The sequence below is a fragment of the Carassius carassius genome, chromosome 28, assembly GCF_963082965.1.
Source record: "Carassius carassius chromosome 28, fCarCar2.1, whole genome shotgun sequence".
NCBI lineage: Eukaryota > Metazoa > Chordata > Actinopteri > Cypriniformes > Cyprinidae > Carassius > Carassius carassius.
The window spans coordinates 6,081,235-6,099,010 of record NC_081782.1 but is presented as its reverse complement, the minus strand read 5'-3'; the positions used below and the strand labels follow the sequence as shown (position 1 = coordinate 6,099,010).

The 17,776-nt window shown below is 39.3% G+C and overlaps 1 long non-coding RNA gene across 1 annotated transcript; it reads right to left on the bottom strand.

Moving 5' to 3' along the window:
- Positions 1-7,296: 7,296 nt before the first annotated feature.
- LOC132107787 (uncharacterized) lies at positions 7,297-16,100 on the bottom strand. The gene is made up of 3 exons (XR_009424357.1): positions 15,825-16,100; positions 7,831-7,960; positions 7,297-7,709 (listed from the first exon to the last, which is right to left on the bottom strand). It is a non-coding gene; the product is annotated as an uncharacterized LOC132107787 (long non-coding RNA).
- Positions 16,101-17,776: the final 1,676 nt, after the last annotated feature.

The window sequence follows — 17,776 nt, the reverse complement described above, 5'->3', positions numbered from 1 at the left end:
ATCGGGCTGCTCACCCAAAAACTCTGGAGGAACTGAATTTCACACAGCGACACACACACACAGATACATCACATTCAAGGTGCTAATATGTAAGCAAACATATTTCTAAACTTGTGAACACAATGAACACAACACTTACAGTACACAAAGCAAACTGCTTGTCATACCATAGTGTATGTAAGCAACATATCTAACAAATAAATACATAATTCATTAGCAACTCTAATTAAAGTCTAACACTAACTCCGCACTGCCATTAACACCCCATGAATTACAGAGATGCATACATTTACATTTCATTTTATAATCTGTTCATAAATATTTGAATTATGAAAATTTGAATATTAATATTGGCAAATATTCTTATATATTTAAAGGGGTCATATGTTGCTAAAAAGAACATTATTTTGTGTATTTGGTGTTATGAATATTAACATTATTTTCCACATAATGTACATTATTGATTCTCTTCTTTGCCCCGGCTTTCTGAAACGCGGCATTTTTTACAAAGTTCATCGGTCTGAAAAGCAAGGTGTGCTCTAATTGGCCAGCTATCCAGTACGTTGTGATTGGCCGAATGCCTCAAGCGTTTGACGGAAATGTTACGCCCCTTGCTATACTGTGATGCCTGTCCCAGTCAGAACACCGGCACAACAAGACAAAAACAATAAAACCCATTACAAACGAGACATTTATTGCATCAAGTGAGGACATAATTACTGACAGTGTTGGGGAGTAACTAGTTACATGTAACGGCGTTACGTAATTTAATTACAAAATAAATGTAACAGTAATCAGTTACAGTTACTAAGAAAAAATGAGTAATTAAATTACAGTTACTTATGAAAATTGTAACGATTACAAAGAGGATTACATTTGAATATTTACACACATCCACATACAGCTTATTTCTTTCCCAAATTGCACTAAGACATATGGCCCATAATCTCCGAGACGCGGAAAATTCGCAGAATCCAGTCATAAGACTGAATATGAATCCTGCACGTTCTGCGTGTCTGTGGAAATCAGGCGCTGACTGGACATCGGGAGAACCGGGACTATTCCCGGTGGCCTGGCAGACGATTTGGCCTTCTACTTTAATATTGTTATTGTATAATTGCAGGCCGAATATACTAAAGCGATTATTTCCGAATCCGCCATTCGATAATTAAATCTCTAATAAATCATGAATCGGTTAGTCGTGACTGGCAATGGTTGGGCTCGCGCGCTCTCCGCGCCTCCGCCGAACGGTTTGGATCAGACTCCGAGTAATCAATGCGAGAGAGAGAGACCGGAGTGAACTGTGTAAGCGCACAGCTGGAGCAGAGAAGCGACACTTCTGTTCAGGGTTTCAGGTGCAGGCAGAGGTGGAAAGTAACGAATTACATTTACTCGCGTTACTGTAATTGAGTAGCTTTTTTGTGTACTAATACTTTTTAAAGTAATTTTTAAAATCTGTAATTTTACTTTTACTTAAGTATATTTTGTTTGAAGTATTGTACTTCGCTACATTTTAAAACACATTAATTACTGAGTAAAAAAAATAAAAATAAAAAAAATAAATCGCTCCCTGGAAACTACGGCAGTAAATAATGGGCAGGAGGGCAAACTGGTGCTAAAATCACAAGAAAGATGCAGACGGACAAAACAGGCGTTAGTGGTGCAGACACTGCTGAAAACGAAACCCCGTCATATTCTGAAGTTGAACTCGAAGGAAATGAAGTGAACCCATGGCCATATGTATGCTCTATTATGCAGTGTAAACTGTACTTGCCTAGGAAGACCAAACTAGCAGCTTATAAAATCTCGACAAGACATCAACCCTTCGCAAGAATGTAGAGGTAAGCTAAATAATTGCATCGCTGCATTGGTGGTTAAAATGAAGCTTTGACATTTTAGCAAGAGGTTTTGCACAAATTAGCCAAAAAGACAGTGGTGAGGAGTCTGCTATTAATGTTTTAATGATGTGCGCGCATTTATAGTGCGTTCTTTCACTGTGTGATTCAGTCTCCTAAAATGCATTTAGAATGATCACAAAATTGAAGATATAGGGGCAGAAAATTCACATATTTATATAATTTCATATATTAAATCAAAATCACACAAAGAATGCCATCTTTTCCTCCAAAAATCATCATGAATATATACATACATATATATAACAGTTCAGTAAACAAGTTAATTAAGAGACTTGCGTTTTAGACACCATATTGCCTTTTTAGCTCTATTTCTACAACAAAAAATAATTCCAAACACAGCCACCAAAGCACAGTTTTGCGTCTCTGAGCAACGTGACATTGTTTCGTTCCTGAATGAATCAAACGTTTAAATGATTCGGTTCAATCGCAATGACTCACTTATTAACAGTGACTTGCTGACACATACTGGCCATTTTAATTTCACATTTAAAGTATCTTTTGATTTTTTAAAAAATAATTAAATTCTTATCATTTCAAATGAGTATTCAACATTTTTTGTCTTGTATATCAAAACATTATTCATGCATTTGTAACTGCAGGTTAAATGCATTCTTGTCCTGCACTAAACAGTGTAATACATCTAAATGCCACTTCCAATGAATCTTCTGCATTTCCTCTGCATTAAAGGATGAGTTTGTTGATACTGATTTGCCTGGTAACAGCCCAAATGTTTTATTATTCTAAATAACTGATTCCTTTAATTAAGAACATCTAGTTTGAGATTAATAGACCTATCCCAGGGGTGTCAAACTCAGTTCCTGGAGGGCCGTAGCCCTGCAGAGTTTAGTTCTAACCCTGCTCCAGCACACATATCATGTAGTTTTTAAATAAACCTAAATGATTAGATTAGCTGGATCAGGTGTGTTTAATTAGGGTTATATCTAAACTGTGCAGGACTGTGGCCCTCCAGGAACTGAGTTTGACACCCTTGGCCTGTCCCATTTTTGACTCCCTCCCACTGTTAAAATGTAACTAAGTAATTTTTACTCTGAGTAAATTTTAAATGAGCTACTTTTTACTTTTACTTGAGTAATTTTTAGACTGGTACTTTTACTTGTACTTAAGTAAAATTTCATTAATGTAATGGTACTTTTACTTGAGTAGAATATTTTTGTACTCTTTCCACCTCTGGGTGCAGGTCAGTTTCATCTGTAAATATGCTAATGTAGTTTTGTCTTTGTTTACTTAGTCAAGCAGCAGCAGCACATTGCTCACACTCACTCAAAATACTGTATAAACGACGTCATTATTATCTTTTGTAATGTTACAGTAGTAAGTTAGCAGACAAATCATCATATTTTATCATAGGTTTAAGGGGAGCTAGTGGATACAAAAACACAACCCTTAGGAAAATTAATGTAGCCTATGGTATATGGCACTAACCGTGGTTTAACTATGGAATTTGTAGTAAAAATAAATACAAGTGGTAATTCATTTGCCAAAAAAACAAAATTGCACTTACAAAACATGGTAAAAGTCAAATAAAAATCTTCAGTATTAAAGTCATGAGGGAGATGGGTGGATAATGGAAGTGAAGGTGCAGTTCAGGAGAGAACTCTTAATTACGTTGCAAGTCCCCCAACCTAAGGATTCAAATCTTTTTCATGTCAGGTCCAAAAAAAAAATAGTGTTGTCCATGTTTCAGAATGGGTTGTGGGTGTATGAGTGTGAGATTTCCCAGCCTATTTTTTTTCCCAGTCCGCCCCTCATGGAAATTAATCTCTAGAACAGTCACTTCATGAGCATTTTTTACTTATTTTGAGAAACTATCATCATATCATATACAAAGAGACATCAGTGTTTCTAAAAGACACCAATGTTTCAGGAGTTTAGTACACAAAATAGGACACATGCTTATTAGATAACCGTATTTGAGTTGATGTATATGCTTTTATTTTTTTATTAACTATTTTTCCCCAAACCATTGTTAGATGCAGTTAGATGCCTGTAGCTATGCAAAGATTTGGTTTCAAAAACAGTATCTATAAACTGTTTCTTTTGATTTTAAATCTGCTTTGAACTTCAGATCAATCTCTAAGTAAAGTCTGATTGTGTGGTGGATGTGTTCAAATGTGATCATCTTAATTCAGGTGATGAAGAATGATGAAAGTCTGACAGTATTGAGCACTACTGTTAAGGTTAAACCTGCATGGTGTAAAATGGTTGAAGATGATTAACAGTTGCAAATTAACATTCATTAGAAATTTATAAAAGTAATCAAAATGTACTCAAAAGTAATTAGTTACATTACTTTATTAAAGTAATTAAAAAAGTTACACTACTATTACATTTTAAATAGGGTAACTTGTAATCTGTAACCTATTACATTTCCAAAGTAACCTTCCCAACACTGATTACTGATTATAATGACCTGTACTGTCTTTTTATGCATTGCATTGTGCCATGTAAACATAAAACCATGTATGCATTTGTGATCAGAGAAGCGTCAAAAAACAAGCGCTACTCTACACGGCACGTACTTACACAATGTGAGTCAAAACAGCTGGCATTTTATTCTTCTCTCCCAGGATCAGGAAACAATCCTCCATAAATTGCATTGCACACATCTGAATGGGTTTGAACTGTTCTGGAACAGTGTTGTAAATCCAACTTAACCACTGATTTCTAGTTGAGTCCTCTTTTGGAAGGTCAAACAAAGTATTTTCGCTTTCCCAACGAAACACACAGCATCTCCACAACATGGCACACACGGTGTGTGTGTGTGTGTGTTCACTGCTGTGTGTGTGCACTTAGGATGGGTTAAATATAGATACACAAATTCCGAGTATGGGTCACCATACTTGGCTGTATGTCATGTCACTTTCACTTTTTTTCACTTTCAGTACAGTATACATACATATTACATATATACGTTACATACATATGGTCATACTTTATTTTAAGGTCCAATTCTCGTTATTAACATTATCTATCTACACACACACACACACACACACACACATACTGTATATGTTCTGAAATTCACTATTTACAACTAGTAAAATTTATGCAAAAAGTTAATTTTGCATCATATTTATAAGAATTGATTTAAGAAAGCAGCAGATTTTGAGTCGTTTTCCTCTCTAACGTCTGGCGCGGCACTGGTCTGTTGTGAATAAGGCGTATGATTTATTGTGCTGTTGATCTCTCTGGGGGGCTTCTGTGTCTTTGTCTCATTAATGTACATTGTGTCATTTCAGAGCGAATGAGGATTCAAATGCAGATTTTAACACAAACGATTTGCGTACATCTACAAGCAGACACACAAACACAAGCTCAAATACACTCGCACACACTAAGAAAGTGAAAGATGAAATATAATCTTAATATAAGACAATAAAGCAGGCAAAGTGATAATTAATGGTCTGTTCTTACACAGACAGATATTTAAATCACAAACTGTTGAGGTTTGGAAACAGACAAAGAGTGTGCGCAAACACACACACACACACACACACATACAAAATGACATTCCGTCATGCTCACAAAGCGTGTCAGGCTTTGAAGAGGTGGCTGGCTGGATCAGACAAAACAACATCAAAGTCAAACCATAATCATTGCAGACATAAAGACACACATACACACAGAGAAAAACACACATCACACCACACACTCGCTATACACATTAAGAGGTATAGACTCATTCAAACATACATCAGAATACTTGCAAGAACAAAATAACAGTACATCTTAATACCAGAAAGCTACAGCAACCAAACCTATGATAAAAATACTATCAATGAATGTTTAAAATCTACACACTAGTGAAAAAAAACATAAATTAGCAAGTAATTAATGGAAAGAAAGAAAGAAAGATATAGTGCAAAGGCTTATGATCAATTAAATGGCTTATGTTCAATAATATAGATTAACTTGATTAAGAGAAAAATCAAGCTTCATAAAAGACGTGAGACAATATATAGTGTTATTTCACATGGACGTTTTATAAAAGAAGAACAATTTCAAAAAACTCCCCTTGGTATAACATCGCAAAAATAGACTATGAATATTCGATAAAGGCCTTCACAGTAACCGCATTCACCTACTGTGAAATCTTTTTGTTTGCCCGACATGCGTTACGGCCCCGCAGGGACCATCCAACAAACATGAAAACCTATAAAACTCTAAGCAGACCACTCCTCTGCTCACAAACGCTATAGTTTTATAGCTGAATTTCTTTAGAAATAAAAGCTGAGCCATAACGTTTGGCTTAGCTGGTAAACAACTACAACTGATCTACTCACAATAGCTTCAAAGATTTTTTTCCTTCAACTGGCCACGTATTGACAGCGCTAGAGACAGACTCTAACAAGGTAATGACTTAGTGATAACCGGCTGCCAGTCGAAACCTAATAGAGACATTAAAAAAAATTCCCAGGACGGACTGCCAAACTTCCCATCAGTCTTTGCAAACATTTCACACTTTCTTGCTTCTCCAAAGAGCTTTTATTGAACCTTCCTGCACAAACTCTTTTTTTTTTTTTTTTCACAGATCAGACGTCATCAACTATTGCACACTTGTCAGCATTAAAAACAACCTGGGTCATTTTGAAACCAAATACACCTGAAATGCACATGTATTTGCCTGTGTTTTGTGAGCCAAGGGGCAATTCTCTGCAGTCTGTTGATGTGAATAGATCGGCTGGATTGCAAAATCCCCTTAGGAGTGCTGGACTATGTAATACAGTATTAGCTGTGGGTGTGTGTGCATTTGAGTGTTATGATGTGTAATGGAGTGTTTTAGTACATGACGGGGCCCAAACTCCAGCTGATATTTGCCGTGGGATTGCTGCTTCCAGCCAGGCAGTCCAGATCCAGCGTCTGACCCCTGTACAGCTCCAGCTGCTTGGCCACGATTTTCACACTCACTGCCGGATCTGACTCAGACACAATAACAACTAGTTAGAATGTAACTGATTCTTAGGCATATCCACAAAAGAAATTGTGAAAAAAGTTACTTTCACCCAATAGAACAGATACTTTCATCCATACTCTCAAACAAAACAGTTCTGACCCTATCCATTAACACCTCATACATGATTGATGAGGATATTAAGATTCATAGACTCTTTATTAAGAAACTTTTATGCTCAACTCTTTTGTTGACAGTTTTATTCGCTGCACACATGAAATTTTTACTTGTTGAACACTTTTAGTATTTTGAACAAACAATGCAATAAAAGAATTTAAAAAGTGAAAATATGTAACAGCATGTTATACATATATAAAGATATAATACTTCATTATATATTTTTTTATATTCACTGATTTATTTTTTGGTACTATTTAAGTTTAAATACACCGAAATATGATACATTTAAACACCATTTAAATGTTTAAGGACGCTAATCCATTTTATGCTCACCAAGGCTGCATATATTTTATTTGATCAAAAAATCCTTTAAGAACTGTAATACTGTGAAATATTATTACAATTAAAAATAGATGTTTTATATAAAAAAATAAAATTTTATTCCAGGAGCCATTACTCCATTCTTTATGATTACACGATCCTGCAAAAATCATTCTAAGATGCTCATTTGCTGCTCAAGAAACATTTCTAATTATATACATTTTAAAATGGCTGTACTGAACTTTATTGGCTTTGTTGCAGGAGTCGAAGCAGTAGGTGGCAAGATTATGGCTGGGCTGGAGGATGAGAAGTAGCTCTCGTGACACACCACGCTGTGAAAACACCTGCTTCGATGCAGTCTGCACAACTTTATTGTTCTGTAGTTCACACACAGACATGGCTCTGCCTGACCTTAGTAGTTAAGCAACTCCTTTATGCTTAAATTGAGTTATAAGGGATCATTCTACCTAAATGTTAAAAATGCTAACGGTCACTCACATTAAACAGTGAGCTCTTCAGCACGAACCCTAGAGAAGTGGTTGCCTTCACAAGTCAGAAAAGACGTACGTCTCCTCACTTGACACTTTATGCATCAGGTTAGACATTGTCATCATCCCACTATTATCCCCTGAAAAACAAATATTTCATATGAGAACTTTCACTTTTATTGAGCACAATATATATCGCTATGAAAAGGGCTATTATAAGGAATGTAATGCCGTGTTCCAGGCAACCCGTAACCTGTGTTTTTCCAACCACTGGAACTGCAGTCAAACCCGTGACTTCCCATCCGTGAACTCCAGTTCCGAGCTCTGATGTCACATAGCTCGCGAAACAACAATGGCAACCCATATGGATAATATTGTCTACGGATGCAGTGTTTATGCAAGTGGTACATGGTGAGAAATAGACTTTAGGACAATATAACATGTAATAAATTAAATAATCTAGCTAATAATCTTGCGCTCAGGTAGTTTGGCATGACTTGCCGGGAATGCTACAAAGTCGTGAGTCGTGGTTTAAAGTTGTGATTTACGTGTTCAAAAACCTGCCTGGAATGCAGCAAAAGTGCTCACTTTACACACAAGAGTGGAAACATTCAATCATATTACTGTTATTTGTTTAATCAGAGATACTATAGTTCATGTGTTTGATGATTAAATGCAAAGAAAATCATTTGAACAAAAGTGTTGGCGTCCAATGTGGCTCTTGTAATCTCACTAAATGCATGAACATATTTCAGTGAGGCAAATTTAGCAAAGCCACTTGAGCAAAGTTTTGAAATGAGTTGAATACATATATTAGACATTACATTAGTGACAGAAAATGACAATAAAATCCATCTTATTTCTAAATGTTCTTCTGGGGAACATAGTGAAAAAAGCATTTTCACTATTTTAATTGCCAATGTTTTTAATTCTGCTCATTTGCTAAGCTAATTGACACCTGCATAAAGGGTTGACCCTGGCTTCATGGTTAGTTATGGCCAAATTAATAAACAAAAGTAGCATAAAAAGCTCTGAGAAAAAAATATAATAATTAACACCAAACTCTAAATGTAAGATCAGATGTAACAACCTCCAAATGAACAAGTTGGGTTCTGTGAAGCGCCGAGCATCCTCAGGTCAGCTTTTATTCACTTATGTTTCATTCAAATCAACCTCTTGAGGGGAAGAGCGAGAGATTAAAAAAAAGAGAGACTCTAAAAGCCCCTGATCTCACAGAATATTGTGTAGTAACTAATAGAATCTAAAGTAAAAGCAGAGTCTTGATGGAGACTTTGAATCACTCCCAGGTCAAGGCTCGCTGGCTTTATTTCGAACAATAATTGAGAATTATTCCTTTAATCAGGCGCTACACCTCACGAAGCTTTTCGCTGGCAGTGGAATAACTTGTGAGAGTGTTTAGATCAGTCCTGGTCCTGGAGGCACCCAAATACTGCACGTTTTGGAAGTCTCTTTTCTCTGACACACCAATTTCAGGTCTTGGAGTTTCTACTAATGAGCTGATGACCTGAGTCATGTGTGTTTGATTTAGGAGACATGCAAAACGTGCAGTATTTGATTTAGGAGACATGCAAAATGTGCAGTGTTGGGGGGGCCTCAAGGACCAGGGTTGGGAACCACTGGTTTAGATGGTACTGTAGTTTATATTGTTGATGGACCTATCAAAGCAAGATATAGAAACAGTGTCATAAATAAATAAAAATTTATTAAAGCAAAGCAATTACAAGGATGAACAAGTATGATGGGAGATGTTCTTTATCATAAAGGTACACTGATACTTACATTATTTAGTGTGAAGGATTCAGGACTAATAATCAAAGATTGTAAAGAACTTATTTTCTCCAGCAATCAATTCAAGGCTAACCCTGACCTGGTTGGTACTGGGGTGTATCTCCTCTCCTGGTGTCGGCCTGGCTCTTGTGTCTTCGCACTGCTCACTGGAGATGGATGTGTGCTGAGTCCCATACCCTATCACTCGTTTCGAACCAGGTGTTGACCGCTGGGACCTCTGATGGCTCTCCTGACCAGGGGAAGAGAGGAAGCTGGTACCCAAGTATGCACTGAAACGGTGTTAAACCGGTGGTGTCTTGGCGTAGTGAGTTCTGTGCATACTCGGCCCATGGGAGGAAGCGGTTCCAGCTGCCTTGGCTCTGGTGGCAGTAGGTTTGCAGGTATCTCCCGATCTCCTGAATCTTGTGCTCAGTCTGGCCATTGGATTGAGGATGGTACCCCAAAAATAGGCTGACTGAGACTCTGAGTAATCTGAAGAAAGCATGCCAGACTCGGGAGATGAATTGGGGACCTCTATCTGTTACAATGTCTTCTGGTAGACCAAAGTGACGGATTGCATGCCTTGGAGAAGCGGTCGACCACGACTAGGATACCGGTGTGTGAATCTGAAGGTGGGAGAAAGGTCATAAAGTCGACGCCCAGATGGGACCATGGACGACGTGGTATGGGAAGTGGCTTCAGCTTCCCTTCGGGGATTCGTCGTGGAGTATTGGAGATGGCACAGACTGAGCATCCACGAACGTACTGGGAGACATCCTGTGCGATGGTGGGCCACCAGAACTGGTTACGAAGGAGCGAGAGGGTTCGCCGGCTGCCTGGATGTCCAGAGCCCCGGAGACGTGTGAACTGAGTCTGTGAGGGACAGGCGTAGTGATGATGGAACATATATCCTTCCCTCAGGACCTCCCGGCGGAGCTGGCTCGGAACGGGTGACTTCCCGGATACGATCCTCCATTGACCATTCGATGGGACTAATGATAATGGCTGGAGGAAGTATAGCTTTTGGAGGTGATACTTCGGGCTCAGGCGCATGAGAGGGAGAGGGCATCTGCTTTAAGGTTCTTGCCTCCAGGTCGATATGTAACTCGGAAGTTGAAATGGGTGAAGAAGAGGGCCCATCGAGCTTGGCGAGGATTTAGACGTTTGGCTTCTTGAAGATATTCGAGGTTACGGTGGTCCATAATAACTTCGACTTGATGGTGTGCTCCCTCCAGCCAGTGTCTCCATTCTTCGAAAGCCATCTTGATAGCCAGAAGTTCCCGATTACCGATGTCGTAATTACGCTCCACCAGGGACAGTTTCTTGGAATAGAAGAAACTGTGATGGAGTACTGGAGGCTTCCCCTGCTGCTGTGATAGAATAGCCAACCCCCCCCCCCCACCCCCCACCCCCCCCCAGTCGATGAGGCGTCCACTTCGACCACGAAGGGGAGGTCCAGATTGGGATGGACCAGGATGGGAGCAGAAGAGAAGGCGTTCTTCAGTTGTTGGAAGGCTTGAGTAGCAGCTGGGTTCCAGGACAGAGACTTGGGTCGGCCCTTGAGGAGAGAGGTGAGTGGTGAACTGATGATACTGTATTGATGAATAAAACGACGGTAGAAGTTTGCAAATCCTAAGAATCTCTGGAGGTCCTTGACGGTGGTGGGTTGTGACCAGTTCATGATGGTGTCCACCTTCCTCTGGTCCATTTGGATGCCTTGTGGGCTGATGACATAGCCGAGGAAGTGAACAGTGGTACGGTGGAACTCACACTTTTCCAACTTCAGGAACAACTGATGATCTCTGAGTTTTTGGAGAACTTGACAGACGTGGTGATGGTGTTCAGTCAAGCTCTTGGAGAAGATTAAGATGTCATCAATATAAACAATCACGAATTGATGCAGAAACTCACGGAACACTTCGTTCATGAAGGCTTGAAATACAGATGGAGAGTTGGACTGCCCATAGGGAATAACGAGATATTCATAGTGCCCTGATTGAGTAATGAAAGCAGTTTTCCACTTGTCGCCTTTTCGGATGCGTATGAGATTGTAGGCACTTCTGAGATCCAGTTTGGTGAAGATTTTAGCTCCATGTAGTTGTTCCAGAGCAGTTGGGACCAGAGGAAGGGTATAGCCGAATTTGACCGTTTGTTCATTGAGTGCACAGTAGTCAATGCACGGCCTCAAGCCTCCGTCCTTCTTTCCCACGAAGAAAAAGCTGGATGCAGCAGGGGAAGTGGAAGGTCGAATGAACCGTTGTTGTAAGGCTTCTTTGATGTACTCATCCATGGCCTTCTGCTCCGGGATGGACAGTGGATAGATCCGGCCTTTGGGTTGTGTGGCTCCAGGCGGCAGGTCAGTGGCGCAGTCCCATGGCCAATGAGGTGGTAACTGTGTCGCTTGTTGTTTGCTGAACACTTCCTGGAACGCCCGGTACTCAAGGGGAATCTCTGTTGGATGGCTAGATTCTGGACTTTCGATCGACGTGGAGTTGAGGTGAAGATGAGAGGAAGAGTGGAAATCATCGGGAGAGGGTTTCTGATGACAGATCTTGATACCAGGTAGTAGACAAGATAAAGAGTAGGATTCACCCCATTACGTAATTTCCCCAGTGGTCCAGTTGACTTGCGGGGAGTGTACTGACATCCACGGGCGTCCCAGGATGATATCCGCGGTGGACCCTTCCAGCACCACAAATGAAATCTCCTTCTGATGAAGACATCCAATGCGAAGTGAGACTATGGGGGATTGATGACAGACTTTAGAGATCCACACCATCTTGGGTAAACCGCTGGGCCGTGGACTACCCAAGATGGTGTGGATCTCTAACTACTTCGTGATCCTTCTCCTTGGGTGACTGAGCTTCTTGAGGAGTTCGTGGGAGATGAAGTTCCCAGAGGAGCCGGTGTCAATGAGAGCATATGCTAAAACAGAGTGGGAACGGGTCACTATCATGACCGGAGTACGTGATAATGGTGATATCATAGGAGGAATCTGGATTGTACTCACCGCTGGGCGTGGTGGTTAAACTGGGCACTGCAAAATGAGATGTCCTTCCGAACCGCAGTAGAGGCAGAGGTCATTTTGAATGCGTCGTTGACGTTCTACTGCAGTGAGATGGTATGAGTCGATTTGCATAGGCTTAGGTGCTGGAAGGGTTATAGATGGTGTGGGAGGCAGAGGGTGCACAGCGGGTTGGTCCAAAGCACAGAGGGTGAGACGCTGAGATATGCGAATGGTACGCTGAATGAAGTTTTCTAAGCCGATGACATCAACATAAACTGCTACTTGATGGCGGATGGTAGGATTCAATCCTTGACGAAAGCAGGTGATTAGCGCAGTTTCATTCCATCCACAGTTGGCGGCTAGAGTGCGGAAATGTAAAGCATATTCACTCACGGTCAAATTTCCTTGACGAAGGCGGTACAACTGATCATGGATGGAGAGAGCGGAGGTGTTGAGGCCGAAAACTTCTTTGAAGTGGGTGGCGAAAGCATCCCATGAGCGAGTGAGGGTGCCATTGGCTTCCCAGATCGACTGAGCCCATTGGAGGGTGGGACCAGAGAGGAGGGAGATCAAATAGGTGATCTTAGTACGATCAGTAGGGAAGGCATGTACTTGCATCTCAAAGTAGAGTGAACATTGTAGTAGAAACCCGCTGCAACCCTCCACCTCACCGGTGTACGTTGCAGGTCGGGCCATGGGACTGTGAGAGGCAGGCATTGAAGGAGATTGAAGACGAGGTGGAAGTGGTGGATCACCAGCTTGTGCTTGCTCGGCGAGAGAGACCCGTGAAGGGTCATCTTCCAATCCAACAGCTCTTTGCATACAGTCGGTCTGGTCTTCTGTCACGGACAGAAGAGAGAGACAACAGGGTATGCAGGTAAGTAGATGTTTATTGGAATTATGGAGACAGGAGATGGTATCACACAATCTTGCAGAGGAATAGTTGAGCTGAGTCGGATGTTAAGAGGATGACTTGAGGATACTTGCTGTACATACGAAGGGTGGACACCGGAGGAACTGACTGGACACGGATGACAGATGGTGGTAGGTAAGCAGGATGATCAGACGTTCAGGTATTCAGATGATTCCAAGAGTAGTACAGAGAGTAGAGTCGGTGATTCTCTGACGTGACAGTGATGAGCTGGTGCAGGTGTGGTGAGTTCAGTAATCTGGTGATAATGAGCGGATGGGCGGAGTCGGGTGATTGGACTCTGATGGTGTGGCAGGTGTTACTGGTGACTCTGTGACATACATATATATATATATATATATATATATATATATTTAAAATATAATAAACCACTTCCATTTGGGACAGTTTGTATATTAAACATAGTAAAATGTATAGTATATAAATATTAAATAATTAAGATTAGTTTAAAAAAATTTTTTATAAAGAAAAAACACTTAAAAGTATTAACTCAAAAAGACAGTAAAATCAGTAATACTGTAAAATATTATCACTATTAATACAGTTACAATACTGTTTTCTTTTAAAATATATTTTACAATGTGATTCCTGTGATGGCAAGGCTATATTGTTAGCATCCATTACTCTCTTGAGTGTCGCATGATCTTTCAGAAATCATTCTAATCTGCTGTTTTGGCTCTTAAGAAGTATTTCCTAATATTAACACTGTGCTGCTTAATATTTTTGTGGCAACAGTGATGCATTTTTTGTTTTAAAAGTTCTTTATATTTATTTACATTTATTATTGATACACACACACACACACACACACACACACACACACACACAAAATTATTGAATGCCAATGAAAAATATTAAAAACTAATGCAATAAATAAATTGCAAAGTTAAGACATGACCATTGTACAGAAAAATGCTCATTGGGTCAGATGGGTCAGAAAAAAAACAGGTGGAGAAGAATGTTAGCTGCAAAAGATTTGAAAATTAATGTGAAAGCATCTGAAACCATTTAGTCTCCAGCGCCACCATTTTACAGAACTGCAACCTACCTACCTGGAGTCTCCACAATTACAAGGTGACATGTTCTCAGAGACTTGGGTAAAAAAATCCTAAAACATTACCCTGACTTAATAAGAATAACATGCTGAAGTGTGAGAAATACATGAAGACTTTTTGGCTTTATGGACAGATAAGTTGAGAGTGACTCTTGAAGGACCAGCACGTCATCTTGTGCCACTTCTTGAAGAATTTCATGAAAAGTGATCACTAGAAACTCTTAAATAATGTAATACAACTATAGTTTATTGTATTATTAACAATTTTTGTATACCATATTAACCACCACTACCATCTAATAAAGGACTTATTCAAAACTGAAGATCCTTAAATGAGATTAAATTAGATTAAATAAGATCCTAAATGAAGTTTTATTCATCAGACAGACATTAAAAACAGAAGCTATGTAAGAGTATGTTAGAGCACTATGTGGAAGAGTTTCCACACTCTCAATATTGGCTCTAAAGTTGGGTTGAATACCTCAGAGATGATAACATCTGCTTTGTTGAGCTCCTTGAACCCAAGTCACCAGTGGATGTGGACTGGAGGATTACTAGAAGTGTAACAGCACAGATTGATCTCCTTTCCCTCTATGGCTTCAAATGTACCCAGTTACTGTACCTCGACTGGCTCAACTATGAGGAAAAGTGAATACCATGGCACAAAGAGAGGCAAGATAAATGGAAAGTCAGCAGATCTTTCCAGCAAATTGTTTAAACACGCTAGTCATGCCAGAAAATGTTTGAGGCCATTAAGATATGTTCTCATGAATCTCTCACAGTACTGAAATAATGATCTAGATTATCGATGAAATTGTGAGTGAATTGTCTAGAGAGATCTTCTAATAACACCCAACTGTAATCAGTATTTGTGTTCACTAAGATATACTCTATATAAGCCGTACAGGGCAATGCATGTAGATTTGAGATAAGAAAGGGTTGTTTGACATTGGAATTTGTTGTGACAAGACCGTCATGAACCATCCTCTGTTAATGAAAGATTACAGAAAATTCAAGAAGCAGCAAGTATTGACCTGATTTACTTGTCAGCCATGATACAGCCATGTGTAATTGGCTTATGGTAAGTGACAGTGTGTCATGAAAGATCAAGCTTTTGTTTAAAATCTACTAGCAACAAGAGGCTTGTGGCCTTAGAAGTTTGATTGGTTTTTGAGCAGAAGATTTTTTAAGATCATTAGCTATAACGTGTTCTGAACTACTCACAAAGGAGGATGACAGTGCGAGTAAGGGAAATTGGTGAACGTGACACTTGGTTAACGCTCTCGCACCACAGCACAGCATGATTGTCCTCTGGCATCACCCCCATTTTCAACACACTACTGGACCGACGTGACACAACGTACTCTTCCCAGCTAGTTGACAGTACTTCTCCATTCTGAAAAAGAGAAAACCGATAACACAGATAGACAGATGGTGAGAAAAACGAATGGATGGAATGATAGACAGAAAGACAGACAGACAGACATATGCATAGACACATGCATACAGATAAGGACAGACACAGACAGAAAAACAGATATACAGTACATTGGACGGATGGATGGATGGATGGATGGATGGATGGATGGATGGATAGATAGATAGATAGATAGATAGATAGATAGATAGATAGATAGATAGATAGATAGATAGATAGATAGATAGATAGATAGATAAATAGAATTTCTAATTTATTGAGATGCACCTGTACATTAAACAGACAGACAGACAGACCGACCGACCGACCGATCGATCGATAGATAGATAAATAGAATTTCTAATTTATTGAGATGCACCTGTACATTAGACAGACAGACAGACAGACACATAGACAGATAGATAGATAGATAGATAGATAGATAGATAGATACTTTTCTTCTAGAAAAAGACATTTGTGTCAGAGATCAGTCATCCAGTCAACAGTGTTGCAGACGCTAACATTTGCATTAGCTGAAAATTATTAGAGATGTCAGGAATGACATATTTTATCAAAGTAAACTGAGAGTCTCCACTGTGAGTCTGTCTGCGGGACACTACATGAATTGACAAGTAGATTCGGCGGCCTAGACTTCACTTGCAAATGATTTAAAGCTTGACATCTTCTCTCTGTCTCTCAACACAGACGTTTAATAAAGTTCTTGGTTGCAGCTTTCAGCTTTCCCTTAGGCTTGCTGAGTTTAGTCATTCACTCACACTCACCCCCACCCCACCCCACCCCACCCAAACTACTGTATAAATGGGTGGATAAAAAAAATGAATTTATCATAGTTTCTTAATGTCCTTCTTAAGAGAAAAATTCACATAAGGGCAGTCCACTTAACATTACCCGAGAGCCACTCTCAGAGTGTCTTTAAGAAATGTTGAATGGCCTTTATAAAAAGCACTGCTTTTGTTCTTTGTTAACATATGCACACTGTTATCTTCAGGTAGTCCTCCGACTCAGCAGAATTCTCAGTGGCACTGAAGCTTTGCATCACATTTATTAAGCTGTCTGAGGTGCCAATGCTTCATAAAAAACAAGAGGTTGATAAAATATTTAAGAATGTAACAACCACTGGTTCACCTGCCAGATTCCACCTAGCTTCAAATTACTTTAGCAATCTACGTTCCACTGTGACTTTACTTTGGCCTTACATTCATGGTAATTGGCATGAAAAGCATTTTGGTAAACAGCTTTCTCATGGTTGAATGATGCAGCCCATCATTTTTCATCTAACAGCTACCTGCTGAACATAACATTTGGACCAATTTATAGTGGCAAATTCCATGAATGCAGTACACTTTGGTGTCTCGTGACTTTTTAGAGGCACAAATTCCATGTTTTTTGGGTTTGGGAACCATCACATATGCTAGATAAACTAAAAAATTATCCTTATACGCCCTACCCAAAAAAAATTATGTTTTTTGGTTTAACCCACCTCTGAGGTCTTCAACAAAAAAACAGTTAAATTAATTAATGTGTTCAATGCATTCATCAACTTTGAGAGTTTTACAATAAGGTTCCATTTGTTTCCATTACTTGACTATATTAACTACCAATGAAAAATAATTCTAAAGCATTTATTAATTTGAGTTCATTTTAATTTCAACATTTACTAATACATAATTTAAATCAAAAGTTTTATCTTTAGTATTACTTTATGGACCTGATTTAACTAGAACTAACAAAGAACATT